This window comes from Coptis chinensis, chromosome 3, assembly GCF_015680905.1.
Source record: "Coptis chinensis isolate HL-2020 chromosome 3, ASM1568090v1, whole genome shotgun sequence".
Taxonomy (NCBI): domain Eukaryota; kingdom Viridiplantae; phylum Streptophyta; class Magnoliopsida; order Ranunculales; family Ranunculaceae; genus Coptis; species Coptis chinensis.
This window is the reverse complement of record NC_141458.1, coordinates 59,194,193-59,201,507: the sequence shown is the minus strand read 5'-3', so window position 1 is coordinate 59,201,507 and position 7,315 is coordinate 59,194,193. Positions and strand designations below refer to the sequence as shown.

At 37.4% G+C, this 7,315-nt stretch overlaps 1 pseudogene; it reads right to left on the bottom strand.

The window, feature by feature from the left end:
- Positions 1-5,383: 5,383 nt before the first annotated feature.
- On the bottom strand, positions 5,384-5,502 carry LOC147510209 (5S ribosomal RNA; annotated as a pseudogene).
- Positions 5,503-7,315: the final 1,813 nt, after the last annotated feature.

The following is a 7,315-nucleotide window of genomic DNA, read 5'->3' as shown; positions in this document are numbered from 1 at the left end:
AGTGTAAAACTGAAACATGAAAGCTTGAACTAGTCTATTCCATGTATCTATGGATGTGGCTGTTGTCCTGCTAGCCGATTGACGCTTTTCCGCTAAAGTGAATGTAAACGATCAAAGCAAGAGTTGTTCCTTAGAGATGGCTGGATGGTGAAATGTTGTTGCCACTTGTTGAAGCTACGAAGAAGATGATTGTAAGGTTTTTTCATGCTCCAAACCATGATATATAGGTAACAAACTGAAAACGTTTGGTGGGATTCAAAATCACCGACAATGTCCTCGAAGTTTGATCACGGGGAAGAAGGTCCTTCCCGTAATGCAAAGATAGAAGTCCGAGAGGGCTTCTCTGGCGGAGGAGGATCGTCGGCCATAATGACGAGTTGATGGCGGCGAAGGATTGTGATGAAGGTAATTAGCGAAGAAGAACAATTTTAGGTGAGAACTTACGCGAATTGCTTATCGTATTTTTTCGACGATAGGTATGTTCAATTTCTTTAGTGGAACCAGACCTTAATCTCATGCAAGCATAAAATTAGATCTAAGCGTGCGAAAAGAATTTAGTAAGACTCGAATTTTATTATTATCTTAAGCATTAGAGTTGAAGAACATATGCCTAAACTGCTGCTAACGTAGTAGTGAAGCTAGGAATACGTGTGCATAAACCAACAGCCAAGTCACAAGAGAGATATGAGGGAGGCTTTCCGTGCAAGCACGGTTCTAATTAAGTAACCTCAATCTTTCAAGTTTCCTAGACACCATTGGAATATGATTAAGATTTATGGAATTAAAATTTATGCAAAGGCGGTATTAATTTTATTTTTTTTTTAATTAATTTTTTTATTTTTTTTTTCAATTTTTTTATTTATTTTTTATTTTTTATTTTTTTTAAAGATTTATGCAAGGGTTAAAATACAAACATGCAAATACAATCTACTCATACAATACTAGGTGCAGTAGCATGTGAAGATACTCTACTCATACGTATAGCTATACGAATAGGCAAACTTGTGTCATCGATAAATACTTCCATACATACAGGCAAATATACATCAGTAATACGTATATGTACGCTAATTTGTAAATCGATATTACATAAACGTATATCAACAGTAACAGGCAAATCTGAATCACTCATACGTATCTAAATACATTAGCATGCGAATATAGTATACATACGCAGAATAATACAACAAAACTAAGCATGCAAAGTATTATACATAAACTAAAATACGACTCTTGTATTACATAATAATTCGATTTCGACAATACTCATTGAGATTGCGAATGTCATATAGAGAGCAACTTTACCCCGTAGGGTTTAGAAACAACTTACCCAACTCAGATTTTAACCCTCGTTGGAATGTTCTCCTCTTTCTTGACAAAATCGACTTATTAAACAACACCCTTTTCTAAAATGATGATTTTGGAGGGGAAAACAGTTGATGGTGACAGCGTGCGCGCCGCCGAGATCTTTCCGAATTGAGCTCACACGTGTGATTCAGAGAACCGTAGCCAAAATTATGGCCAAAATACCAAAACATATCCTAATTACTATGTATAACTCCTAAGTTATAGATGCTAACATGCAAATAATCACTCATTCGGTAATATATATGCTAAACATGTATATATATATATATAACCATGCAAAATAGTTCCATTTGTATGTATATATACATTAATATGTAATTCATGACCAGTTAACCGCATATATATATTCACAGGCGTCTTCACATGATTCATGCATAATTCTAGGCTAATACGTAAATAATAATCCATAAATTTTTCCTAATACTACATACATGGCATTCATGCAGAAAAAACGAAAAATAAAAATAACACTGAAAATATGGAACCTGTAGCTTCCCGCTAGTCCGCCAAAGAAATGAAATAGACGTTTCAATCCGTTGACGCGATTAATCCCAAAAGAGATTCGAATTATCAGGTACAGGGCCAGATACTTAGGCCTGGAAATGGATCAAGGTAGATCAGGAGATGCTGGTGGTTGAACAGGGGCAGCAAACAAGCAATTTTGGTACCTGGAAGTGGAACGTAAAATCCGTGAGGGAACAGGTCAAATACGAGACAAAATCCGAAAAAAAAAAAGTAACAAAAACATAAGAACGAAAGAAAAGGAAACAAAGGAAGAGAATGGGGGTTCCCCCTTGATGCAACTTCTGATCTGTAGCACAAGTCCTATGGCTTTAGAACAGCAGTGGCGCCATTTTGATATTAGCTTTTTCTATGTAGAGATTGAACTCTCTAATTTGGCATAAAAGAAACTCAAAGTTCCTTACTCACGATCTTCGTTTTCGTGAAGTTGGAATAAGGATTCGAACCAACCTAAAGTCTAAGACAACTACAAATTGGTTGTTACAGTTTAGGGAACTAATGAGTAAGGTTATAATACTAATGCTAGGTTTCTTTCCTACACAAACAATAAAAAAAACATTAAGGTTTGAAATCATGCACTTAATACAAAATACAAATTACTAAAGAAAAGGTGGAGAGCTAATCCTCCTCATGTGAAACTAACATTTAGTTGTTGATTTGAAAATGTTGATTTGATTATTCCTAGACTTATAGACAAGCCCTAATGGAAGAAAACTTGATCCCTAGCATGTATGGCTCATTAAAGAGTTCATACATGCTAGCAAGTGGAACCAAGCAATGACTTATCTCTAAGCTCATTACTTTGATTCCTAACTAGACACTACACCAACTATCATTTTGGGATAGGATGCAGGTCTAGTTGTTCTTCCTAACAACCTGCCAAGCCAACCACAAATATTCTCCCTCACATGAGATGGATTAACTCCCCAAAAGAGAAGTTAGCTCATGATCCTTGGGATGATGAATTATAAGCTAGAAGAACAAAAGAGAGAGAAAGAATAAGAAGAAAAACCAATTAAACTCACTTGCTTTTCATTTTCTAGAAGAAAACTAAGGTTTCCTCCATTAAAAACTATTACAAGCTTTCTTACAAAAACTAAAACTAAAAACTAAAAATAGCTAAGGAACTAAAATAATACAAGGTAAGGAAAATAAGTCAAGGGAGGAGTAAATGGAGTGTCCCCCTTGTTTTGTTTTTCTTCTCCATTTGAGAGACATCTCATTTCCTCCTATGTGAAACATCAAACCACATTTACTTCATTTTTATCCACCACATTAAAACAAAGTGACACCTTGCCTTTTTTTCACTATTAACACCTAATCTAATTAATTACATGCAAGGTGTCAACTTTGCACCAATAATTTGTCATTTTTGTCTTGACATGCTCCATGATTGATGACTCATCCAATCTTATGGGCCCGCATAATGGGTCCTATGTGTAGTCCAGTGGCGGTCCGGTCTTTGGGCAATTTTACAACTTCCCACCTATGCATAGAGTTCATCGCCCTGATTGTATAAGCAACTCACTTGTCGCATTCGGAGTCTTGGTTCAAGAGGTAGGAGCTTTGGAAGTTTGATGCTTCTGTGCAGATTTGGAAGAATTCATATATATGTCGTTCCTCGTGCTTTATTACAGGTTTAAACCATATTTCCATGTTTACTACGAATACCTGCAAAAGTATGAAAACATATTTATTTCATGATTATTAAACACATAGTTAACCAAATTTATATGTCTCAACGGGGTTTCATAATAAACTTTTGGGTGCTTATCAGATGTCGTTCAGTCCCCTTACATTCCAACTGCAAATTTTTAACATTGGAATTGATTAATGGTGATTTCTCCTCTTTCCATTTCCTTTAGGTCTGCCCCTGCCTCTTTTTCCAGAATGAGTCGCTGGATTGCTTTGCTTCTTTTGGGCTCTCTTCTGAACTGAACAGATCCATACATTCAATCTCGCATTAACTGGGGTAGAGGTGAGCACAGGAATGGGGATGTTATCTCCAAAGAGCTTTGGTTCTGCATCCAATAAATCATCATCATCCAATTCAGCTAATTCCTCAAAGAGATTTCTTTCTGCCATAAACAGTTTTGAGTCTAGATGAGGTGGTCTGGCCCGTTGGATTGGACTTTATACCTCCACTAGAGAAGGACCTAGGACAGTTTCTATTTCCTCATCCATGCCTTCTACTTTGCTAGGAGTTATTAGAGTGACACTTCTGGAGTCTGTTAACTCATGTTCACTTGTTGGATACCATGTTAACAGTTAGGTGTCCTCAGCTGTAGCATTGCATTATGTTGTGCGCTCTTCTCTAATAATCATGGCTTGCTCATCAATCAAGTTATCCACTTCTGAAACTAGTTAAAAAACTTGACTATTTATTTCTCGAACATTTATAGTTTCCCCTTCCTGCTGCCTTTCAGTGTTCCTCCCATCTTGAACGTCCTCATCTATTTGTGCATCCCCATTCTATTGTGTTGTTCTTCCTGTCCAAACTCTTCTAGTTTCCCCCCTACACTATTCAGTAGTATGCCCAAATCTATTACATTTAGTACAAGATATGGGTTTCCATGGGTATTCAAGTGGGATGACTACCTCCCAGTTTCCGGCTTTAACTTTGATTGTTTCTTTGTATTCATGATTGACAGGGAATTCAAAACAAAACCTTGCAAAGGATAGTCTTTTCCATTTTGTTGTAGCCTCATCCATGAACAATGGTTTACCACCTACCAAACTCGCAAGGTAGGACAGGCCTCAAATGTCCACATCTCCTTTGGGACATCCATCAACTTGACCCAAACTGGCGCTGATGCCACCTTGTTTCTATAAATGTCAACTTCCACAGTCCAAGGCTTTATAACAAACACTTTCCCTGCCATGATGACCAACCCCTCTTCCAACACCATTTGTCTGTCTTTTCGATGAGGTAAAACTCATGTAGAACAACTCTTTATCATTGGTAATTTCAAAGGAGCATTTTAACTTCCACTTCTTTTCCAAACATTCCTTCACCTTAAGGAAAGAGAGCCTAATATCTAGGAAGTAACCCACCAAGTATTCATCCCATTGTTGTATCTCTTGATCTATAAGTTCTTGTGGGAAAACTGCTACTCCATCAACTATAATAGGAGTGAACTCTTTGAAAGCTACAGTTGTCTCCTGAGCTCCAGATCTACTAAAGAACGTACTCCAAGAGTTGGCTCGAGCTCCAATAGTTCTATTTGTGGTATTTGAAAGAGGAGGGGGATTGCTTGTTGACACCATAAGGAGGGGGTTTCAGGTAGATGAGAAGATGCTCGAGGTTTCCCTCTCTTTTTTGCCAAAAAAGGAAGGTTTAATTTTTTCGAAAGGATAAGCCAAAGAAGGGCTTTAGAAAAGTTACTAAAAAAAGCCCAAAGGGATAAATTTTTGTGTATTGCTAAGTGTTTTCTAGAGAGAGAATGTCAGAGCATCTCTCGCTAAAAGAAAACATCCCAATCCCTCCGAAAAAGGGGTGCAACACGAGGACTTCCCAAGAGGTCACCCATCCTAGTACTACTCTCGCCCAAGCACACTTAACTGCGGAGTTCTGATGAGATCCGGTGTATTAGTTCTGATCTTATGATAATCACGTGCATAATGACTTTCCTGCCAACTCCCTTGGCATACTTCGCGGACCTTCATAGTATTGCAAACATTTTATCACCGGTAAGATTTCCTCCAATTATTTAGGGGAGTCTGCTCTAGTCGCGATATGGCTTTCTCTCTCTATTATCCTTTCTCACTTAGTCCCTGCTTCTTTCTGAGCTTTGTGTGTCTTCTCTTTCCGTTGTCCTAGCTCTATCCTTTCCATCCCCTTTGTCCATGGACTTTGTATCGTATGTACCTCTCAACCTTTGGATACAGGGCATGTAAAGTAATGACCTCAATCTTGGATACAGATTCGTGAACTCTAGTTCCCGGGTGCAACCCATGTTGGAAATCTATCACCGCGGTGTACTCATCTAGGTTCTCTACTTTTAGTGTTTCTTCTTTGAACCTACAGAGGAATTTCCTGATTAATTCCATGAACCTCTACTTGATGTTAAAGAGATAAGCAATGTCAACTACCCTATTCTTATCGTGAATGAAGTGATCCACGAACTCCTGCTCCAATTCCTCAAACTTACGGATGCTTTGCAGCGGCTTATATTTCATAAAGCTTGTAGTTTTATGTTGAAGTTGTAGTATATAGTGGTGACCCAAGTGCCAAATAAAAAAAGATACTTATATTAATAGGAAAAACAACCAAAAGTCATAGCCAAAATTATTAATACAAAAAACATTTTACTAATTTGCCAAAGGTACATGCACTACACATAGTTTCCCTTCCAATCCTCTCTAACATATCTACCCCTTCATCACCAATGTTCTTGTCAATTCTCGAAACATCTAATGGTCCTGAGAATACATCAACATTCTCCTCATACATCCAAGTCATGACGTCCTCTTGGCGTCGCTTGTAATACAACATACCAATTGCAATCGTTGTTGTCCTTTGACTAAAAGACATGTTTCGCTTGTGATGCTAAAATGAATGGTTCTTTTTCGAGTTGGTGTTGACCTTGATGAAGGTTAACCAAAGTAAATCCATCTTCTACCTTGACACCATTTCTTACATTTGCCTAATCACAATAAAAAATAGGCACATGGAAGCCATTATAGTCAAGCAAAATTATATCTTTGATAACCCCGACCTATAGTAAGAGACATTGTTCATGACTTGGTTTTTATCCTTTGAACTAGATCTTTACGTAGTTGTTGACTCAAGTGAAACACCACTATTTTGGTTGGACTTCTCAGCACTTTTCTTGTGGTAGTGTTAACCTTTAACAATATATGAAGAATATGACATTGCTAGCTTTCTCAGTCCATCCATGAGCAATCCACTTCAATGTATCTGAGATATTTTCACTAGTGTCATGATCAGCTCCCAAATGTGCAATTTATCACCTTTACATTACTGCATTACAACCCTTCTTACGCATAATGAAAAGACAACTCATAGCTTTTATTGTATTTTTCAGGTTACAGAGCATTTCAGACCACTTATCATAAACGTTGCATTGTAGCAGAAAAAGGAGCCTTATTAACACTTATTATGAAGACTCAAAGCTGCTATGAAAAAGTCAAAGTCAAAGGTTAAAAGTCATCGACTCAAAACCAGATGACTGAAAGTCACGTCCTTAACTCAAAAGACTAGAGATGGATGGCCTTGCTACAAAAGAAGACTTGCTCAAAAACCTAGCTTGCTCAAGAAGATATCAAAAAGCAAAAGCAAAATGAAAATCATAAAACAACATAGTGAGGTGTCTTGATTGTAGAGGGAGAGGGCAAATCAGTCTTTGGCAAAAGGTATAGTATAAATGCCAAAAAATAGGAGGAGAGAATGCACCTATACTTA